General features: G+C 44.5%; 1 protein-coding gene across 1 annotated transcript in view; it reads left to right on the top strand.

Moving 5' to 3' along the window:
* The first annotated feature begins 5,831 nt into the window (after positions 1-5,831).
* Positions 5,832-22,778, top strand: part of LOC147696937 (uncharacterized) — a 349,180-nt gene continuing 332,233 nt past the window's right edge. The window contains exon 1 of the mRNA XM_086936091.1: positions 5,832-5,954. The gene's annotated coding sequence lies outside the window, so the exon portion shown is untranslated. The remainder of the gene's footprint in view (positions 5,955-22,778) is intronic.

Below are 22,778 nucleotides of genomic sequence, written 5' to 3'. Positions count from 1 at the left end.
TACATAGTACACAATGTCTTGCTTAGGCTCTTTGAGAGGTCTCTCCTCGCCTTCCTTCACTAGACACAGTGGCCCCATTAAAGGTTGACAGAGCAGAAGTTCAATGGGGGAAAAGCCTACTCTCATCGCCTTCTGAGTTTTTCAGAGTCCCATGATCATACCGTTCATGGTTTTGCTGAATCTCTTAACTTAAACAGTGATTTGTGGGTGATATGGGGTGGTAATATTGGATGGCAACCCCCATGGCTTTCAGGATGCCAGACATTAACTTACTCTCTCTGTCTTACACCACCTCCTTAGGAAAGCCCACTCTAGTAATGATACTAATGAGTGCTTCAGGAGCAGTGACAGTCCTAAGTGGAATGGCTTCAAGGTGCCTTGGTAGCATGATCCACTACCACCAGTATAAATATGTTCCCTGATGTTGTTTGAGGGTCAAGGTAGCCAGCAATGCTTTCAAAGGGAACTCCAACCATTGGAAGGGGAATTAAGGGTGCCTTTGGTGGTTACCTGCCTTGTCACAGGCTTGGCAGGTAGCACAGGAGCTACAAAACTCCTTCACCTTCTGGCACAAACCTGGCCAGTAGAAGTGGGTAACTAACCTACTCCAAGTTTTAGTCTGGCCAAGATGCCCAGCTAAGGGGATGTCATGTGCTAGAGAGAGTACAACCTCTCTATATTGCTGAGGCGCTACGACTCTCCTAGTGGCACCAGATTTGGGGGCTCTGGCCTCACTGTACAGGAGTCCTGCATCCCACTAGGTTTAATATGAGCAACTGACATCTCCCTTTTCCTGATCAGCAGCTTGCTTCGGCACAGCTCTTCCCTATAGGGTCCCCCTAAGCTTGGGAGCTCTGCCAGGTAAGGCCCATGTTCCTGGGGTTTAGTTCCCTCTGGGCTGACAGGTGTTCTCCCTGTAGAGACTAGAGAGGGGACCTGAGCTTGTGGCTGATTTGAAGTTGTATTACCAGACTTCCTGCCTTTGGGCCAATATTCCATGCTCAAACTCATCTTTTTCACCCTGAGCTTTGCACTGTGCTCTTGTTGTTACACACACCAATTCAGGCATACCCAACATAGCTGCATGGTCCTGTCTTTCAACTTCAGCCTAAGCTGAGAACTCTGGATCATTTCCTAGCAGACAAGCTACAGGAATTGCATATGATACCACCTCCTTCTTTTGGCCAGTGACCCCTCCACATTCGAAGGACACCATTGCCATGGGATGGACCTTAGTCTGGTTGTCAGCAATGAGGACTGTGAATATCTCACTGGTCAGATACTGTCCTGGGGAAGTCACTTTTTCAGTCACCGTCGTGACACTTGCACATTTATCCCCCAGTGCTAACCTGATTATTATGTTGCTCTTCTCTGTACTTCTCCAGGGTATTGGGCTAGACAGCCAGGGCAGCTACATCCACCCCACCTTCTGAGAATAAAGTCAGTTCAGTGTACTCTCTGACATGGTCAGGGCATACCTGGGATCCCATCTGGGGACTTGCACTGCATTCGGGAATGCAGATGCAGTAGGGGGAGACTTTTTTGGACAAATAGGGTTTCTAATGTGTTGCCCATTGGCTTTGCAATTAAAGCATCAAGGGTTCTTGGGGGCCCAGTTCTTACCCTGGAACCCACCCTTGATTCTCAATTTCAATCTTGGTCTGTGTGTTGTTCCAGGACCCACAACCTGAACAGCTTTGTGCAGCCTTTAAAAGACTCTTCGCTTTAATCTTTTGACTTGTCACCATCTTACCCATGAGGAGGGAGTCATATAACCTTTTCTTGTGGTCACCCCCACCGTGAGTTGTCTTGGTTACCCTAGCCTTGAACCAGCGGTCTGCCTTCTTTCCCAATTTTTGGGGAGAAATTGGACCTAGGCCTACCAAGTACTGATTCAATTTTTCAGGAACACAGTTACTTAACAGATGCTCTTTCATTATAAAATTATAAAGCCCATTATAGTCTTGCCCCTTGTTATCTTTTAACCAGTCACCTGGTATTTTTACTGAGAAGTCAACAAAATCTACCCAGGTCTGACACAAGGTTTTGTGAGTTTTCCTGAACCTTATCCTGTACTCATCAGTGGTGAGTCCAAAACCCTCAATCAGGGTATCCTTTATGAGGTCATAGCATTCAGCTTCCATCCCTTCCAGTGTCAGGAGCCTATCCGTACACTTTCCGGAAAACAACTCCCAGAGTAGAGAGCCTCAACACTTCTGGCTGAGTTTCCTCATTTTACAAGCCCCCTCAAAAGCTGTAAACTATTTGGTGATATCATCACCCTCTATATATTTGGGGACAAATCCCTTTGGGGATTTTAGGGTCAAAAGCACCCTTTTTCTCCCATTTTAAAAGGTTGCTTCCACCAGAGATGGGTCCTAACCCCATCAGAGCTCTTTCTTTTTCTATAGCCAAGAGTTTAGCCTCTATGGTAATCCTCTCTGCTAGTTTTTGAAGATCAGCATCTTAACTATTGACTTCTTCTGGGGCACTATCAGTAGAAGTCCCAGTGGTGTTACTATCCGTAGGGTTGCTGGGAGACTCATCATCCTCTTCAGAATTCACTTCCAATGTCTCATTAGGGTCTTCTTCCCCTGTCATGGTTCTATCATTTTCTGTAAGTAACTCTTGCACATGGGATTTAGTAGGTCTGGGCCGAATGGCAAGTTTCCATGCATGGCAAAGTACCTAAAGTTGGACCAAAGTTAAACCTGGGCGGGTAACTCCGCTCCGCCAATGGAGTTTGCAGAGATTTGCCTACTCCGCGGTCCATGACGAACGTTGAGTAGGCAAAACCTATGCATCCGTGGTACAGGGGCGTAGCTACAGCTTGTAGCACCTGGGGCAATCCTTCAGATTGCTGCCCCTGGCGGGTGCTAGGGAAAAGGGACACCGAGCACCTGAAAGAGGTCTGAAAAACACATAGTATCACCGCTGATAGTCAGGTGAAGCTCACAACTTCTCCTCCACAGGCAGCCCGCTGCTAAGCTGAGCTCTGGAATTAGGTGTGAAAGAACTTACGTAGGACGAAACAAGCAAAAACAAATCACTTCCAGTGCTCGTCCTTGAAAAATGTACAGTAGCTTGAGGCATATTACCTACCTATGCTTTCCAAAGCTAGAAATGGAAAAATTGAAGAGCAGGCACCCTGTACCAGGGTATCTGCTTGTTTGTGAGAAGTGCCGGTACTCTGTAATTAAACGTACTAGTCACTCTTGGAAAGTGCTGGTACTCTCCAATTACTCTCCAATTAAATGTATTGCGCATAGGCTGCCAAGGTTTCAGATTACTTATGTGTGACATTTTCAGAATTTCAATGTCATTACGGGTGACATTCAACAACTATGAATGACACTTTCTCGCAAGCAAAAGCAAGAAATGAAGACGAGGGAAACAATAATACCAGAAATTACAACCATTTGAGCAATGAGAAACTTTAAGATTATCTTAAAACTGCTGCAAAGTACCAGAAATGGAAATGCAGTTCTCCTCAACAGGTGCCAAATGCAGCACAACACCCTTCTTCTGCTTTCTCCCATGCACAGACTCCTTCAAAGACTTCTTCAAAAATGCTCTCACACTTGTGGAATCTCCTCTCATCCAACACTTTACACCTGCTTGCACCGCAGATTATTCACACCGCTCGCTCCTGTGTAAATTTGCCATTCCATGATATAAAACCTACCAGAGTCATCATTAAATCCAAACTTCTTCATGTAAACTATTGCTTTAACTGAGCAGACGGTGTTTGGTACTGAGTACCTGCTCTACTTTAATTTAAAAGAAAGAGCATCTGCATTTCTCAGAACTGCTGTAATACATTTAATGGGAGAACAGCAGCACTTCGGAGGAGCGAATAGCTACTGTAGATAATAAGTAGCAGCACTTTCTCTATGTTTCCATTTAAAGTACTGCCTATAAAATTTCATAGGTATATGTCCATCACCCCTCCAACCGCAGACATCACTCTATCAGCACTGACAGTCTGCAGAATCCTCAGTCGCAGCTGCCACTTCAGGTAATTGACAAGTTACAGGCTCTGGCTTGTGCCTTTTGAAAATAGTACATACAGCACAGAACTCGTCTGGACGAACACAAGGACCCCAAAATTCCCGCATCACACAAGGAGCCAGGGCAGGTGAAGAATGATTTATTTATTTACATCAAAGGCCCGCCCAGAGGGAATCTCTGCCTAGGGGCCAGGGCTGGTGAGACAGCAGGGGGTACAGCAGGACGTCAAAACACTTCTGCCTGGTGCCAGTGTGAGTGTGAACTCTGGCACCGCAAGTACTGAGAGGTCGCGCATGGATTGGAGGCCATCAGTCAGAAGAACTCAAAAACCTCGGCGACTGTCCGGTCCTAGGGACAGGGGCGGCCTTAGGCATGTGTAAGCTGTGCACCTGCACAGGGCCACCACACCCTGGCACCGCAAGTACTGAGAGGTCGCGCATGGATTGGAGGCCATCAGTCAGAAGAACTCAAAATCCTCGGCGACTGTCCGGTCATAGGGACAGGGGCGGCCTTAGGCATGTGTAAGCTGTGCACCTGCACAGGGCCACCACACCCCAGGGGCCACCACGCCAATATATATCCTTAATATAATAATCCTCTGAGGATGGATACATATTTGCGTGGCGCCCCTGGCAGGGATTTGGCGGCCTTCGGCTCTGTTCCACTTCCAAACACCCTGACCCCACCTCTTCACTGGCCTCCGTGCTCCACCCCGCCTGGACCCCGTCTTCCAGGGCCCCCTACCTACGCTCCCTGCCCAGGGCCGCCATGAGCCTAGAGCCGCCCCTGCTAGGGATTCTATCTGCAGCCTACCTTGTGCTGCCACTGCTGCCAACAAACGAGCCATATTGAAACTTGCCTGACCACAAACATCATCACGGATTGAGAAACCAGAATTTCGTCTCAAGATGACAGAGGAAAATAGTTTACTGAAAAAATTAAAATCAGTGTTTCAGAAGCCGAAAAACGAACTGGGAGAAATGCCATGAATATGCAAGAAACATACACTGCATACTTTGTAGAGAGTTTCTTGTTTGTGTGATTTTTAAAATCTTTACAATAAATACAATTCCAAAATCAATCCTATAAAAATAGCAGTTAAAAAACAGTCATGTGCAAAAAGCTAGGAGCAGCAGTTGATACACTTCTTAAAATAAAATAGCCAGAATGGATTTGAAAAAAAAAACGGAAAGCAGACTAGTGGTATAAAGTTTTTGTTCATAAGTTTCTTGGGTAAAATGACCAGGAGTGGGAACAAACCATGTGAAGTGCAGGTGGAAGTTTAAAGATTGTTATAAATCAGGAAAAAGCAGGTTGCTGAAAGGTAAAATTAGGGCAAAATTGGTATTCAAAATCTAAATGCAATCTGTAAATAAATCAATCAATCAAGGGACATCGGAATGGAGCCTAACCCACTGCGGCACCACCCACGAGCCTGGTGAGCAGTGAGCAGAGCTACAGGCTCGGTGTTTCTCAGGCTGTTAGTTTAAAAAATATTTATTAATAACTCAGTGAGCCACGCAGCGGCCTCTCTGATGACAGTCTGTGACCTCTCTTTTCCAAACAGGTCCGGTCGCAGAGCAGCATGATTAGACACCGTGACCAATTTGGAACAGGTAGCCCTGCGAGCAGTGAAAGGCTGCCACTTTAACTACAGAAACAAATCTTAACTACAGCCCGCTCGCACTGGAGCCCTGCCTGGCTCAAGAGTAACTGAACTTCCTGTCACCGTCCTGATGCCATGTCACGTGAACGCAGATAACACTCGGCTGCGCATAATGACTTCTGCGCAGTCAGTTCAGCCCATGGCCAAATAAATTATATTTGCTGTGCACTTTGTTGCTTGCTGCCGGTCAGGCATACAACGTAGTTTTCGTTGTTGTTATTAAAGACGTGAGGAGCAGGACGGGGAGTGCGAAGGCAGGGAAGGTGGCAAACAATAGGTAAGTGCCTTTTTAAATCATTTTAAAGGACTTTGGAAGGTGGGAGGGGCACAGCAGAGCATGGCGTTTTTCCACTGAGTTTTTTTTACTCCGTGGAGGCTGCATCGGAGAGTCTACTGTGGGCAAACCACAGGTGGAATTCGTCTCTGGAGGGGTGGGGGGCCAGAGGTGAAGTGGTGCTTTCCAGTGTCCGGTTTATGGTGGTCCAGAATCCTCACAGTTCATCTGGGGTGCCTGCAGGATGCACGAGAGCAGCTCCACTACTCCACAGGAGTTCCTGCATCTTGAGAGAAGTGCTGGCAGTCCTCCTAGGCTTTTGGCAGCACAACAGCTCCAGGACAAGTCGTCTTTGTGGAACTGTCGAAGATAACAGGCGGGTTGCCGCCAAGTCAGTTGCTGCTCCTCTGGACTTGCTTTTGTACCTCTTCATGGTCCTTCTCCTTCTTTCAGGTCAGCAGGATCTGATTTCCTGGTGCCAAGGGCTGCCCTAAATACTATATTTAGGGGCGTTAGGGGAGTGTTGGTTAGAAGCCAATGAGCTACTTACCCCTGGAGTCACTATGCCCCCTACATCACCACTTCCTCTGGGAAGTGGGCATAACCCTGTCCCAGAGCTCCTAATTCTACCATCAACTAGATGGCAGACTCTGAATTTTCGTGTTCACTTCAGGTAGCCCACCTTAGGAGTGAAACTTGCCTGAGGGTAAGCATGCATCTCTGACTACTAATTCTCCAGTCTGTCTAGATGCCAAGTGGGCCCTGCCCTGGGGGTTGGCATCCCCATGCCTTTGAGGGAAGCTAGATTTGCATACCTAAAGGGGTGGGCTAATTGAAGCTTCCTGCTGGAGGGGGTGTATCCACTTTCTGCTGGAGCAGGCTTGGATCTTGGACTTCTGAGAGTGTGGCCCTTATCCCTGGGGGTCTGGAACTCATCTGTGTTGGCAGAATGAGTCAGCCAGCACACTAGTACTTGGTAGGTTTTCAGGGGGCACCTCTAAGGTGCCTTCTTGGTGACTGTATTAATAAATCCATAACTTGAATCAGTGTGGGTTTATTAATAGAAAATGCTTGATAGCAGACATCTTTGTTTTCGGTGAAGCCATGATGTAGCTGGGGGAATTTGTTTTTGACCATTGCCCAGCACATGTACTCAAAATGGCTTATCTGATCATTGGTATTGGCAGTAAATGAGTATCTGACAGCTTTTAGTTTTCATTCCAATGCTTGCCCATAGGCTATAAGAATGGTCCTTGCTTACTTTCAGCGCTTACAATGGAGATCTAACATCTGGATACTGAGATATTGTCATACATAGATCTACACCTAACTAGGGTAAAGACTTAACATTACAGGGTTACTTAACTATTTTTAAGAAGTGGAAGATTGCCTACCTAAAAGTGACCTTCTTATGATGCGAGTTATCCAGCAAGGGAAAGGGTCTAGATCCGGGCTTCCTTCAGAAGGGTGCTACTTTGCAGCTTCATAATACACTCAACAAGTTGCAATCCCTTTTGGGATTTCTTAACTTTGGACATACCTAATTGCCTCACTACGCTGAGTGAGTGAAACCCTTGTGGGACCTGATTTATCCTACATTTTAGGAACAATGGCTGAGCGCGAACACTGAAATCTTGAATGCTCTACAAGCAGACATGTTTGAGACTAAGGGTCTGAGTACGAGTTTGGTGGTTCTGGAGTGGGCAGCTATGCCAGCGCCCGGCTCCAGGACTGCCAAACCTGTAGTCAGACTGCCAGCCATATTAGGGGTTTTCTCCTGGTCTGGCGGGTGGTCCCTTGCGTTCCCATTGCTGTGGCTACTAAAAAGTCACTGCAATGGGAACGCCAAGTGCCATTTATGGGCGTGTGGGCTGTAAAGTCCATGCCATGCAGGGCCCCCTAAGTTGGGGCTCTAGTTAGGGAAAAATCCCACAGCTATCAAGCTTTTGAACCATCATACAGACCATCCATAACTGTTCTTGAGGTAGAAGCAATCGAACTGTCATTCTGACTCCTCTGCCTGTTTTATGAGAAAACAGACAGGTGTCTATCAACCACGTTAAAAAGCATTATATGGCCAGTTCTCTACAGCTGACCACTGCAGACACTATGAAGGTGTCTATCAACTATGTTAAAAAGCATTATGTGGCCGGTTCTCTACAGCTGACCACCACAGACACAATTAAGGATTTACAGTAGTGACTTCTAGCCTCGCCCTTCTCTGAATACTCTACCCCTGAACACCCTACCCTCTGAACAAAGCCTTAACATTTCTGGCTCAAGTTCCCAGCCAGGGATATTTGAGTCAAACATTCAACATATAACCTTAAGTTCAACAAACGCAGCTAGTACTGTTGAATGACAGTGACTACTGTCCAACGAAATTCTATGGTTTAAATAAGAAATGACACCTGACGTTACATCATTTGAACTGGTGCCCTTTCAACAGCCTCAAGAGAACAACAACACTAAAAATAACTGTATATATTTCACAGGAGATTTGTGAACCGCTCAACAGACACTCATTGCCAGAGACTGCTTCATGCTTATCAATGGTTTTTTTGACAAGCATTTGATTCTCCCTGGTCCTATGCCTGGATCGCTTTGGGGACTTTTCTTTTCATCCTGTGGCTGCCAATGATACTGGCCACTCTACTGCTACGTCATGGACATTTCGCCCCTGCAAGAACAATTGTATCACTTGTGATTCCTGCTCTACAACTACACTTCTAATTCCATAGAGCACGAAGATGTCTCTACACTGCAAACATTACAGTTTGTCCTGTGCCTGAGGGCATAGAATGGGAAAAGTTTCCATATCAGAATATGAGACCCACATTAAAAATGCCATATGTGATAAAAGTTTCAACAAATCATATTGTAATACCCAGTTATATTTCAGATGATTTTACATTGATACTATTAAAAGAATGTCTGATTTACAGGCATATGCTACTTAGAATAATGAAGATCCTTATAAGAATTTAGCTACTTACAATGAAAGGTATTATTTATATCACTATACATATTATTCCATACATAGGACTAGCTATATTCACAATTACACACAATGGGATCATTGTGAGGCTCCCCCTTCTGATAGTCATTCTAACTTCTTAAAGAAATCCTGTTACTTTTGGAGTTTAACTGATCACACTGTGGTAAATAAAATTACCGGGACTATTTTTCTATACATTAAATGACAATAAGGATAGCTCAATAAATGAGAGGCAGAGTCCGTGGTATCGGAGTCATACAGGCTTTAATTAAGTGGCTCGAGTCACTGGACATCGGGTTCCATCACCACTAAGGTTCAGGAAGGGATATTCGACGTTTTATTAACATCACACATTATATATAGTAAAACTGAACAGTTGCATTGAATACAGTAGGCGTAACAATTGAAAAAGAGAGTGATAAGAACACATGGGCGTAAAAGAAGGCGTGTACAGGGGCGTACACGGAGGTGTGTGCTGGAAACGTCACCGAAGTGTCATAGGTGGGTGGATGCAAAGAGAAAGTTTGCAGGGTCAGCAGAAACCTTTACCGCATATGCGCGCGCAACTGAGCATGACGTGGTATTGACGTGTAACTGGGGAGAGCTGGGGGCTTGACTTTAGCACTAGTAGAGGAGTCTGGTGTCTGGGATGCCAGAACGACCTGCACCTATAGCATATCTGGTATCTTGTGTTTGGAGGATGTATTGTCTGAAGTAAAAGGTCTCTCGGACAGAGGCGTACATCACTGAATGCTAGTGGGTGCATACGTGTCTTCGTGCAATGCGCGGGGCCATGGGCCTACTATGGCAACGGGTGCAGTAAGTTACTTGTAAGGAGACAGGAAGGCCGGGCCCTTTGCTCTGCAGGCTGGAATATGTTTACCTATTTCACTAGACTGGAATGTGTTTTTGCGGAGGCTGAGCAGATAACTGTAGGCAAAATACCGTCTTGGCAGGCAGGCCAGGCCGAGCCGGGCACCGCTTCGCTGGGCAGGAAGTAAGGTAGAGGTCAGGGATGCATACCTAAACTGCAGCTTTCAGAGACAGAAGAGGCTCGGAGCCTCAATTAAGGGCCTGGCTCGACTGAGCCAGAAAAACGTGGAAAACGTGTGTTTTGCAATATTTAAAAGTTCACCATGTAAATGCATTGGAAACGTAGGCCCTAATGCGGAATTGGTACTTTATACATGGAGGGCTCACTAACTGACATGCTAACATTAGACGGAAATGCAGGGACATTATTAAAACGGGCACGGAAAAGGAATTACATGATAACATGAACATACATGGGGCACGGGTGCATGGATAGGGTGCGAGTGGGGGTCACACTGACTACCTAAAAATTTCTATTTCCTCAACACCATTCAGTCTTCTATTTCATACAGACACCACAGCAGCTTCCAAGAAAATCTGATCACTACAAGCTTATTTAATCTAAAGAGTTTATTCAAAACCTAGGTATTCAAGTATATGAGTTTTGACAAGGAAATGTTGCGCAAAAAAGTATTTGGAGAACCACATTTTGGCAGACCAGAGACAAAGAAGCTTTAATTCGGGCCTGTATAATACCAAAGGAAATTATCTTTCTGAATAAAACTATCCAACAGACTACCTTATCGGGATTTGTAACAATGAAGGACTTAAAGAAACCTTCTAGACAAAAAGTCAATTTGACCATGTTCAGTAAATGGCAATTCCAAATGAATCTAGCTGAATCACACATAAATGATATGTTACAAATTTGAACCTATAAGTCAACTCAATTCTCTATGGAAGGTTTAGCCGTATGACCATATGATTCTGACACTTGTATGCAGCATTTTCTTCCCCACAGTCCTGATCCTAAATGCAATCGTTTGGATCTACATTACATTACAGAAACACCTGTGGTAGTTACTACAGATAGTATATGTAAGCTATGCCAACAATGGCTAGAACATTCTAGTCTTTCAGCTGAAAAGTAATACTGTTCTGTAATACAAATGAAAATATGTATTTTTCTGACTTTCTCTGGGACCTGGTCCCAAAAGAAATATAAGATTCCTTACCACAGGAATATACACCATTTAGAATGAGTTAAACAAACATTCAGACAAAGAAGCTTCAGAAAGAGTTAGGCAAATAGTTCAAGAAAACTTGCAAACAGTATTCAAAGTTATTGATAATAGAATGCCTAAGCTCTCCCAGAGAGTATACTCATTAAACCACATTCTGTCCTCAGCCTTAGACCTCATAAAAGGTGACCTAGATTGTTAAAACATGGGCAGGTTTATTCTACATTTAATTTGCATTGCAAACACTCAGATCAACTTTCGTGCCATGCTAACTTCTCAATGAAACAGCCATGTTTGAACCATATAATTTGACACTCACTCACTCAGAAAAAATGGCCAATAAAGAATACACATATACACTATTGAGCATAGAACAAGTTGAAGATGCACTGTGTACACTAAGTGACACTCCCCTTTTTACTTGGCTATCGCACTGTATTGTCTTGCCCATTACAACATTTAATTTTAACAAATGTCAAAAATATAGATCTAATGGCTGGTGTGAAACTATGCATAATAAGTGTTCCATTCATGGAAATCTTCTATTATCCACTTCTGCTTCAATTTAAATTCAATTAAAATAAAGATGATTATGTGTATATTAGTACAGCAAATTGCAGAAATCCCCTTGGACACTCCCTTCTGTGCGATACCATATCATTATATGGAATGAAGAACAAAATTATCTGGAAGAGCACTTTTGGACATATTTCTCTCATAACCTTTTTCCTAATTTGACTAAACTATTCTATTTCAATATCATTTTCTTTTGGAATCATACTGGGACTAAAGTATGGTCTATCTTGAGGTGGCCCTTTCTTTCATTCTCTTTCATTCTCAATTCACTATCTTCGGTGATGGTGTTTGTGATTCTTGTATATCTCGCTTTATTGTGTTATAATGGAGCTTTTGTACTTATTTATTATAGCCCTGATGAATACTTGAATGAATGCCTAAAGACAAAACACCTATTGGCTTTGTGGCTATCTGTTGTCAAAAAGAAAATAAGAACTGAAGTACACACCTGACAAGATCTGGTATAATAAACTACCAGGAAGAACACTGAAGAAGACTACTGTGTGGACGTATTGTTGGCACTAATATATGAGCATTGCTCAGGACATTGATTTTGTTCTTTATGCCATATGTGTTTAGACAGTGTCTGCACTCATCTAGCAACACAGGGTGGTCGCTGTTCAATGCCCTTCGAGCACTCTCATACATAATTGAATTGAAAAAACTGTTCTGATACATCAAGTTGCATTAATTTGCACAGTCTATACCCCACCACCCATTATTTTTCTATGTTCATTATATGGAATGTGCAGTGCCTTGATGCCAGGGTTAAGATGTGTTTTATCTGTTTCTTCCATTGCGTCCATTCACACAGAGCATGAACTTTTGAATAATGTTTCTCATTTATTTCTAATTAGTGGTGCTTGCTGTGGGTTGGAACCAGGCATGCCATACCCAACTCAATAACAAAAAATCCCTGTACCCTGGATTTAAGTTAGCAACTGTCTCGTCGACATGAGAACAAAAACTGATGGACCAATGCTTAGACTCCAACAACACCTCCTTTCAAATTAGGATTAGGTGTACGTTCTCTAATGTCATACTATCCATATCAAACCACTGTTTGTAAAAGTAAGTGGGAGACTCCGGTAGGATTCAACTCGACACATCCATTGATGCCTGTCCCACTGAAACAGTCCATCTACCCACACTCAAACCATAAAAAATGAAAAAAATGTGTGGCGGAAAGGAAGGCACCTCATGGGCGAACAACCCTCGGGGATCTTGGCAGATGTTACCAATACGCAGCCCCCTTTCGCATCATTGGTTGCCATTCCTGTTCCAAGAAAAGAAAAGCTTCAAAGCATAAATAAAGGTGCTAGACAGGAAGCTCAAGAGGATCGCTCCCTGATGTGACAAACAAAGAAAAGTGAAAGATAAAATCAACAGACACACCAATTGTACAACTTTTATTACTAACTCAGGTGTGTGCTGTTGAGTTAAAAAGGCTGGTAGCTTATTGTCCCATACCACTACCTGTAACCGACATGTTTCACTGCCATGTAGACTTTATTGCAGATTCATCAGGGTTCACCAATGTGTCACTGCACCAGTGTTGGACATCTTTAGAAAGGAAACTGTTGAAAAACAAACCCCTCAACCAGCTATGTCCATTCATACCAGCTGGTCAGGGCAATTCTACGCCCTATTGTAGATTGTTATATCAATCGTAAAATTAGGCATCCGGGACCGTATCTCATCCCAGGATCTCATCTCATCCCGCTTTCCTATGGAAATTAATATGGGAAATTGCACTTTTGGGACCCTCCCTTTTTCTTGGCTCCCACTTGATGTATCATCACAAAATTTTACGTGATTGAGCCAACGTGGGTACACTTTAATTTTAGGAAGTTTTGTGCAGATTTGGGAGTCTCATCCCGTGAAATGTGTCTGGCAACATGCTCTGTGCCACATTATTTACATTTTTAAACTTTTTTTTATAATAAGCAATTTCAGTACATACACAATGAATATTGCAAACAACGAATCATTCTGAATGCATTCTTTATACTGGTACGTGTACTGCTTACTTCTGATGTATAAAACCTTAGTTGTTTTTTTGTAAGCTACAATACAATTTAGAGAAAGCCCCATATGTTATTGGTAAAGTAATTTGCCTAATGCGAAAGAAAATGACTGTGGGGCATATTAGCAAGGAATAGCGATATTTATCACAAAATGCGCTTAGCGCATTTGTTTTTATCGCTGCCTATCGCTGGATATGTTAGTGGAGAAAACATGCTATTAGCAACGTTTTTCTCCATTGTGCTAAAATATCCAGCAATAGCGGCAAAATGCGTGAACATCGTTGGAAATCCAGCGATATTCACACATTAACGCCAATGGGGACTTAACCTGAAAATCCACCTCCCATTGGATAAACAGGTAAGTCGTGTTTTTAGCAGCCGTTTGATTATAGCAATATTCGTGCCTAGCTCGATTTTTTTTATCGCTTTGCCTGCCTTGCTAATAGGAGATAGCTGTGTTAGCGACTGCTTTCAGTGACTAACAGTTTGGGTACGCTCACTTTGCATGTCATTAGCGATAAATATCGCTGCCACGCAGAGCGGGCCCCAAACCAGTCGCTATTGCATAAAAGCTGTAGCTAACTGCTGTTAGAGACAGCTTGCTGATAGGGCGATAACAATATTGCCGCTTTAGCCCTTGCTAATATGCCCCTGTGTTCCTTCCAAAACAATAGTCGAGCCACAACTCAAAACTTTAAACCAGAAAAGGCCTGATAAATACTGTTTACTCCTTAACGAACATTTCTGACCACTTACCACCTTTGTGGCATTTTTTCAAAGGACTGACGGAGCCCCTTCGTTTTATAATCCAAGAGTCACTTTGGGGCCACTGAAACAGAGTGGACAAAGGATAGTGAGGTTTTATAATCCATTGGGTGCGTTGGAATGGTAACAGTTTGAAGGCATCGAGTACAGCAGCATCTTTCATGTGAATAATTCATCATATTGATGTATGGGGTAGCAGGACGTCTACAGTAGTTTTATTAGCTTTACACATATTATGTAGACAGCAGCAGAAGGTTTAGAAGTCAGGAATCTGTTTTTCATTTATTCACAGCGGGTCTCTTCCACTTTTAGGGTTATGCCAAAAACACAGCAAAGTGTTTGGAAGATTACTAAGCCTCGAAAAGTAATTGTCTAAGGTTTATTATTGGTGTGTGTGATTTAAAGTCCTCCTCTGGATTTATTCAATATGCTGAATCTGGATATTACATCAAAATAGATGGTAAGAAACATTTTATGAGTGACTAAAAATATGTTTATGAGTGTCTAAAAATATTTCTAGCCGACAAAGGATCTGACACAAACACAAGAGAATTGTGCTGCACCCGTAGCACTGGGGCAGTGGTAAAATATAAAATATGTTTAATCGTTTAAGGAGCATTGCATGCTGAGAGTTATGGCATGCTTGTTGGAAAGGCATTGTGCCATGAAAAAACACTGGTGTCACTTTTACACCACCTCACTTGGGGGCCTATTATCAAGAACAGGCGATAAAATTATCTCTGCTTTATCGGCAGGAAGCTGCCGCTAAAGCGGCGATAATTGGCTTGATAATATGTCCTTGTGAATTCCCATAGCAGCCCAGGTTCTGGTGTTAACCTGCAGTTTACTGCCGATAAAACGGCGATACTTTTATCGCCTTTTCTTGATAATATGCCCCTTGGTTATATATATTTTACTCAATTGGGTTCTATTGCCGTCTGTACTTGAACAACACCCAATTATTCTTCTACTCTTCAACTTTCCACCCTTACTTCCCTTCTGTAAACTCAGACATCAGACTGCCTTGCTGCTATTCATACCTTGATGGCATTACACTCCCTTTTGCTGAACTCTGCTAAAATAGAGGTCTTAAATTGTCTCTCCTCCTTCATTTCTGCCTCCACTCCTTTGTCCATGTACTTACCTCTCTGATCCAGGGGTGCCTGTGTTGTAGGCAGAAATGTTTTTGTGCAGGAAGGGGTACCTTGCTGCACAAAAACAATCATCAGAGGCATTTTTCTCCTTCTAACTGTGCTCAACAAAAAAGCATCACACTTAGAAAGAAGAACCAAGGAGGTGAAATAAAGATATTTCTCCTCATCGTACCTCTAGTACGAAAGAGTACAATTCTCAATAATTAAACAAAATAAAAAGACCAAAATTCCAATAAGCAGAACCTGAGTTATGAATTTTTAAAGAATAAACTGGAAAATAGAGTTTAAAAACATAAAGTGCCAATCGGGAATAGCTGGTCACCGCGCACCAGGTCAAATCTAAAAGTTCAAGGCAACAGCAGAGGCGCATGGGTCACATAAAGTCCCAGATTAGTCCTGCTGAAATTTAACCTTTCTCAAGTATTGTGACAAGAGGCCAGTTCTCAGGGGAGAAGTTCACCGGGAGCAAGGAGAGTGTCGATTGTAAAGGTCAATGGGGTGCGGAGAGCAGGCCGGGTGTTGCAGACAGACAGGCTGGGGCATTGTGGTGGTGATTTACTCCAACCTTATTGCATCTGCATCTGACTAAGAGCTCAAACTGTGGTGAGTCCGCTGATTTCAATCCCAGCAAGGTTTGAGGTGGGTTTTTAGAGTGACTGAGCACTGTCACAAGAGACTGCCAGACTGCGAGGCGCTGCAGCTGAGGTGTGGCTGAGCGCCGACGCCGCTGCAGCTGGGGGCCGCTGGAAAGCAGAAAGCAGGAAGTCAGAGAGTCGCAGTCTGCAAGCTGGTTGCCCACTCAGCTCCACCCTCCCGCCGCCTTCCCTCACCTGATTTGGGACCTGGGTGGTGCACGGCGCTGCCTGTTGTGCTGCCTGTTGGCGGGAGCCACGGGGCCTGTGGAGCGCGGCAGAGCCGTAGATCGATTTGTGTCCTGTTGTTCTGCCTAATGGCCAGGCGGGAGACTCAGGGGCCTGGGGGGGGCATTGCTTTGCTGACTGTTGTGCTGCCTGTTGCCCAGTGGGAGGAAGAGGAGTAGCCACATGCCACCATTGTTGCTTGCTGCCTGCTGCCTTGTTCGCTGTCTGCAGCTTTCCTGCCCTGCTCCGCTGCCTGCCGCCTGCCGCCTGCCGCTTGGTGCTTCCGCCGTGAACTGCGGGGCAGCTGTGTATCTGGCAGATCATTACTGCGGGGATTGCTGACGAACTTCTGTGTAGTCCAAGTCTTTGAAGAGGCCCCCTACTAGGACCCCAAGCAGGACCTGCACTTCACCCCTGTAACCCTTGCAGGTACTGTCCATAAAACCCCACACTGACCACAAACTCGTTTTATTCTGTAATTCCTGCCTGAGTACCTGGATTTTCTGAGGCAGAGCCTGTTTGTGTTGCTGCTGAGCTTTGAGTTCAGAGATGCGGCCCGTCCGCCTGCCAAGACTGCCTGCTGACTGCAGAAACTGTTAGCGGGTCGCGAAGAGCACAGTCTCCCTGCTGAGCCAGCGCCGATCCCTGAGGGGTCCCGGTGTGTTGCATGTGGTGTGCGGTGTGAGGTGGGGGCTTGCCAGAGACCAGGCTTCTTTGGGCGATGTGACGCTACAGAAGGATTGTGCAGGGACTGCAGAAGCGCACCAGTGACACTGCGTGGCGAAAGTTGAATGGTGCCAGCAAAATGAAAAGGTGGAACAGCGAAGTCCAAGGCAAATCCTACTTTGATTTTTGTATAGTTACTAACACCCAAAGTTTATTAGAGCCCTGGCCCTGGTTGGAGCCGGTGGAGTCTGGGATAACGCTGAGTCCGGCTGCCTGTGACTCCAGCTCCTGGGCCATCGGCGGTTGCATGGTTGGCGCAGCAGCAGCGGGGGGAATTGGCATAGCGGCAGTCACTGCTAGTTCTTGAAGCTCTCTTTGGTCGTATGACTCACATCCGAAGGAAGTGAAATGCCTTGCCGGCGCCCTGTGTTCAGCAGAGGCTCAGGGAGGCTGCAGGAAGGTACGCCTGAGGTGCAGAGTGGTGACTTCCTTTGGCCCCCTCCCCGGGGTGAGAGGTGACTTGCTGATTTTCTGAAGCCTTTCTTTCCACTGATCAGCTACCCCCAGAGGAGGGTAAAATGCACCGGGGTAAAACACAGTCATTGACAGCTGGGCCTCAACGACAGGGTGCCTAAAAAACAGCTTCCCAACGTCAAGGAAACATCCTTGTAAAATCAAACCCCTCGATTCAACTCTCACCCAGAAACTTAAGGAGTTCAAGGAACACAATCCATGACCCGAAGTCATTTTTAAAGTCACCAAAAGCAGGCCTTATAACTCAATTTTTTCACAAACGTCATTTTAATGATAAAAATCTCCCCTTCACGATCGATTTACCACTAAGGACTAAATCCAGCACTGTCACGAACCCCCTCCTGGAGAGATCTCACAACATTCAACCCTCTGCAATATTAAGCCAGAGCACTCACACTGGGAAACGCCAGTGCCAATCCTGCACTTGGCCGGAAATGAATATAAACCAGCAACTGATCTATCTGATTTACCTTGGACCACCTCTGCTCCAATCCTTGGAAAACATGAGCAGGATCTCCCAGTTCAAATACACTGCCACCAACAAGCAACTTTGCACTCCCCCATTCTGATGTCCTCCTTAGAGCCATCAGGACTTGGCTCAATTAAGACTGAAACACCAGCACAGCAAGGAAACTGCGGGTTCCTATCACCAATATTTCTACAGAATTTGGAAACAAAGGTACAAAGAACTTTGGAGCTTACCCCAAAACTAATCAGAATGGCCAACAATACTCGGCTCTCTTCTTCACCAACCCAAAGCTTTCAAAGCCAAAGTCTACATAGTAGCAGCTTCATAAATGACCCTGGTCCTACCTTAACTGGTGAACTGAACCAATCAAGAGCAAGGGCACTACTTTGGCAGTCCAAAAAAATGGAGCTGCAAAATGATTTGCTATCTACAATCGCACAACGCTTGGTGGAGCTAAACAATAAGGTGGATTTATAGAAAACAAGCTTAGTGACACGCAGGACAATCAACACTGTACTTGCACGTGCACTGAACTCATCGATAAATGGGCGACAATCCCTAAAATCCTAACAGCTTTGGTAGCTTCATTGAAGGAAGAAACAGAAGAAACTACTTGCCAATTAAATAACAGTGGCATACTATCCACAGCAAACAGTGAAGAGCATCAAGCCAATTTGGTTACAATTTCCCAGAGTAATCCTATAATAATGCTTGACAACCAAGTTTTATCCACATCCACCAAAGTTCACGTCAGCTCACCAGGTCCCAACATCTAGCCAAATAGCTTGAGAGCAACGACTCCACCCAGGGAAGAATGGATGTACTTCTCTCAAGGAGGGCCCAAAAAAAGCTAAGGAAATTAGAAAAAAAACAAAGGCTATTAAAAAAGTTGAATGCTCCGTGTCAACCTGCAATCAAATATCACAAGCCGACAATAGGAAAATCCAGAATTTTCCAATTTTCACTATAAAACATGGTTTGAGTGATGAAAAATCTACAGTATCAATTCCAGCAGAAGCAAAACAAGCGACTGCAAGATGATTACAGTCACAGCTTACTAGGTCCGGCAAGAAATACTTAACCAGCTCCCCCACCAAACATCAACATCAAGAAGTCGGAGCACAAAGTTCAACTAAGTTCGCCCAATGAACAAGGATCTGATTTTGGGATCTGCGCCCCCCATGGCCCTCTCCCATCGGCTCCTTTGAGGACCAGTCCGCCAACACAAAATCCTAGGTCCAGCTCAGAGACCTGTCAGAGTGACATAGGCCTAAGCGCCAACCAAAGTACCTTATACACAGTTTTAAACATCTATCACAAAGCAGAGCAAGTCAGCAATCTAAGTAAAGTCTGCAAAAAAAACATGAGGAAATCCTCACGCCTAGATATCTCATCAAATGCCAACATGACATCTTAAATAGGGGCAATATACTTTGTCTATTTAAACACATTCCGACGCTGTCAGGAACATACTCAGATGAATTAGTCTGGGTTAAGTTCCTTCGCCTTACCAGTGACACCTATGGGGAATCAACCTCTGAGTCGTCACACCAATGTGGGGTTAACTCCAGATGAAATATGGCAAATGGCAGACTGGGGCATTGATATTGCTTTTCCTGTCCAAGAGAAATATCCGCACGTGTTAGCGGCACCATCACCTACTAAGGAAGTTTATTCAGTCCTAAAGGTGACAGTGTGCAACCCAAAAGCGAAAAATTACATGCAGAGCCAAGTCTGCACATTACATTCAGGATTACAAGTACCTCTGAACATAGGACAGTGCATGCAAGTAGGCCAAGCCATTCCCCTGGGGTGGGCATTAGGTCTCGTCCAGCAGAGCAGCAATTACGAAGGCACCTCTAACATCAAAAGCCCTGCACGCCATCTGTTCAGCACCAGAACTCTAGGAAATAACATTCAGCTGTCCATGATCTCCTGGAATGTAGCTGGATTAAAAAGACGGCTTGAGTACAGTTCAGTGACTAACTATTTTCATGGAAATTACATATTGTTCTTACAAGAGACCTGGACCACTGAACCATTAATTCTTCACATCTTCTACGAATTACATACCACAGCTATAAAATGCAATGTCTTCGGGAGAGATTCTGGTGGGCTGTCAATCGACATAAAGCAAGCACGCAGACTAGAGACAGCTTTTATTGCAACCAACATCCTGGACATGCAAGCGGTCCTAGAAGGCGGACTGAAAATTAATAATAACCCAATTCGTCTCTTGGTAATCAACTGCTATGTAAACCCTGCCCCCCAGCAAAAAAAGCATGTTCTAAAAATACTGACAACAAACTGGGGCCAGCTCATAAACAAATATGTTTCACAAGTCCCAGTTATCGCTGGTGAGCTGAACACTCAGGAGTTAGGGAAATCGAAAGTGCATATCCCATCGCACATTGATGGTGCCTCACTGCAGCAGTTTTTTCTAAATCATAGTCTGGTCTCTGCTCACACCATCAAAACAGCTGCGGATCCTCTCTGGCTCCCACTCCCCACCTTCAGGGATAAGTCTACAATAGACTTTATCTTTATTTTGGATCATCTAGTCCCATACTTTAACAACTTTGAAGTGGGCAACAGGGATGAGAGCGATCACAGGCCACTGAGGATAACTCTGCAGCTAAATAGGAAATCCGTAACACAACTGGAAACACTGGGGGTTTCAACCTGCAAAGAACACTATGAAGTCCTGAGTAGAATAAAATGGACTCTTAATCTTGGCCGCAAACTCCTGGAGTGGGTAACTTACAAAGAATCAAATTCCATAGTCATGAGCATTGTCTCTACCCAGGTGCACTGGGAAGCACTCTTGGTAGAACTCCACAGCCCTAGGGGTACAAACTGGAGGCACCCATGTGTAGGATACCCACTCTTTGGGACCCCCACAATGTATTAAATTAAGACACCTAATTCACACAAAATGTAGTCTTTCAAGGGCCTTGAAGGCAAGAAGGAAAGGCATCAAAAATCCCCAAACTCAGAAAATAACAGCTCTCCATGCAGCGCAAAGGAAGAAGGTCTGGGAAATACGCTCCAGGAAAATCGAGGCAGAATGGGTGAAAATGTCTACCTTCCTCAAAGAAAGGGGACACATCCAACTTCGGAGATATATTAGGCAATCCCCTTAAGCCGGTCAGATAAAAGATAACAAGGTGGCAGCCCTGGAGTGAGTTAAACATGCATCTCAGCTGTACTCCACCCATCAGAATATCATTCAAATGTATTCCCATCAACAATCTCCTATAAAAGATAAAGTTGACAAAACTACTAACATCACAGTGGCCGAGGTAACTACCCTGATCAAGAAAATGAGGTGAGATGGCGCTCCAGGACCCAATAGAGTTCCCACATCTGTGTTCAAAACTTCGCAGGGATTCTGTGCAGAACAGTTAACAACACTTTTTAAGCATACCTTCGCCACTTCTACTGTTCCATCATTGTGGAAGAGCTCAATACTTTCCCCAATTTATAAAAAAGGGGACAGCACAAAACCCAAAAATTACCGGCTTATTGCTTTATTGGATGTTGAGGCGAAAGCATATGCCAGAATACTTCTGAAAGAACTGGAAGCCTTGGCAACAGATAATAACATTCTCCCCCTTTTTCAAACAGGATTTAGAGCCCAAAGCACTACCACAGATAACATATTAGTACTGGGCCATCTGTCTAATCGCACTACCAGCCATCTCAGTTACCACTTTTCTCGTGTTTTGTGGACTATAGTGCAGCTTTTGAATGGGTCGATCGTGGAAAGCTGTGGGAAAAACTGCATTCCCCAACAGCTGCTAAAGGCCATAATTTCTCTATATCAGGGGACCTGGGTCCGTATTAAAATCAGTCAAACATTAGTTACCACCAAGGTACAAACTAAGAACGGTCTACAACAAGGGTGCGTACTTACCTCTATACTTTTTAAAATGTACACAGCTGACCTGAGGAAAGCCCTGGAGGGGGCAAGTCTACTGCCTCCAAGAATGGAGAATAAGCGGCTTCAAATACTCCAGTATGCGGACGACATCGTACTAATGGACCACACGAGAACTAGCTTAAAGAAGGCCCTAACAGCTTTGCACAGATATAATTAACAGAATCAATTTCTGGTGAATCGGGAAACATCCTTTACAACGCAACTTTTACCACGCAGTGCCTTTACGTCGTAACTATTACAACGCATGTCATTACAACGCATTGCACTGGGGGGCGCTCTAGGATAGGGAATAGATTTAATTTACTATCCAACACCTTCCCTGCTATCCACGGGGACTGGAGTTGGAATAGTAAATTAAACTATTCACTATCCAGCACCCCTAAGCGCTATGCATTGTAAAATCTGCGTCGTAACAGCATGTGTGGTAAAAGCATGCGTTGTAATGTCATACATCCGGTGAATCAGGAGAAGACCAGGATATTATATTCAGGAAGTACCCATGAAAGAAGACCATACATTGGCTAAGTATGGGTGAATTTTGCGGATCTGCGGTCCGCAAATTCGCATGAAATGGCAAAAAAAATCAGCGAGTTCGCCATTTGAAATAATGTGACATATGTACCCTAGTGTGTGTTGTGCGGGCCAAACGGGCGGGGCTTCTATGCGAGTTCACATGCCTCTTGTTTATAAAGGGTCAAAGACCGATCAGAGCAGGAGATGAGAAGGAAGCAGCCTCCTGGTCACAGTAAGTACACCGGGATTGCACTCGAGAAACTCGTGG

This window comes from Lissotriton vulgaris, chromosome 8 (genome assembly GCF_964263255.1).
Source record: "Lissotriton vulgaris chromosome 8, aLisVul1.2, whole genome shotgun sequence".
NCBI classification, from domain to species: domain Eukaryota; kingdom Metazoa; phylum Chordata; class Amphibia; order Caudata; family Salamandridae; genus Lissotriton; species Lissotriton vulgaris.
This window is presented reverse-complemented; position numbering and strand designations above follow the sequence as displayed.